Source organism: Echinops telfairi, unplaced genomic scaffold, assembly GCF_000313985.2.
Source record: "Echinops telfairi isolate 266 unplaced genomic scaffold, ASM31398v2 ScPeMD7_2;HRSCAF=8, whole genome shotgun sequence".
NCBI lineage: Eukaryota > Metazoa > Chordata > Mammalia > Afrosoricida > Tenrecidae > Echinops > Echinops telfairi.
Window position 1 is genome coordinate 75807360 of NW_022103898.1, and position 950 is coordinate 75808309.

General features: G+C 51.5%; 1 protein-coding gene across 1 annotated transcript in view; it reads right to left on the reverse strand.

Moving 5' to 3' along the window:
* Window positions 1–552: 552 nt before the first annotated feature.
* Window positions 553–950, reverse strand: part of PIP4K2C (phosphatidylinositol-5-phosphate 4-kinase type 2 gamma) — a 10838-nt gene continuing 10440 nt past the window's right edge. Inside the window, exon 11 of the mRNA XM_004700513.2 lies at window positions 553–902. The gene's annotated coding sequence lies outside the window, so the exon portion shown is untranslated. The remainder of the gene's footprint in view (window positions 903–950) is intronic.

A 950-nucleotide genomic window follows, 5' to 3' on the forward strand; every position in this document is an offset into this window, starting at 1 on the left:
TCAAAAGAGCGCTCTGCTCTACTTCCCATGTCAGAGCAAGCTCCGCCCCAGTCCAACTCACGTCCCCCGGGCCACATCCAGCCAGGCTTCTCCGGCAGCCAAAAAGCACTGTCTCCCAGACGGGCGACACCCACTCGGCTCGTCCGCCCGCCGGAGGGCTGGCCCCTTTCGCCTTCTCTTTCCCAGGACCCTTCCTGCCCTTCCGGTGTCCTTCCAGCAGATGTCTTTCCCAGGGAGCCAGCGGCACACAGTCCAGATTCCCTGCACTTGCGGGAGGCAGCCTGCTCACCTCCACACAACTGGCCCTTTCTCTGGCCACTAAAGCTGGACCCGAGAGCAGAGCAGGTTCTATCCCCATGTTACCACGCCCTCCTCCAACCTCTTATAGGTCCACTCCTCCACATGCGACCCCCACATCCTCTTACTAGGCCCATAGGTTCAAGGCCAGCCTCTTTCACCTGGTCATTGCACCACTAGGCGCATGATTCCTCAAAGAAGTGTGTGTGGGAGGTGGACTTGTTTTTTTTTTTAAAAAGCATTTCTGTGAAGGAATTTGGATTCAATAATTTATTTTCTATATTGTGACAGCAATGGGAGTAAATATACAAGATCTTTCTTAAGAAAACAAAAAGTTGAAAAACAGAAGCAACAAATGCAGACCACGCTGCCCATGATCCATCAGCCACATAGTCAGAAAACCCATTTAGAGAGAATAGTTGCTGGTGCCATGGAGTTTTATTGCATTTGATGGGGAAAGGTCAACGTTCGGAATGAAAAAGATCCATCAGGCCTATGATGGGAAGATTAGGGGGCTTCAACCCCTAACTGAGGACTCCTCTTGTCTTCCTTTGGATGAAAAGAGAGGGATTCCACCTTGTAGCTTCTTATGCGACAGATCAGTCCTGCCAGAGAGAAAGCTGCCTTGTATCTTCCCAGGCCCAAGGCCCATC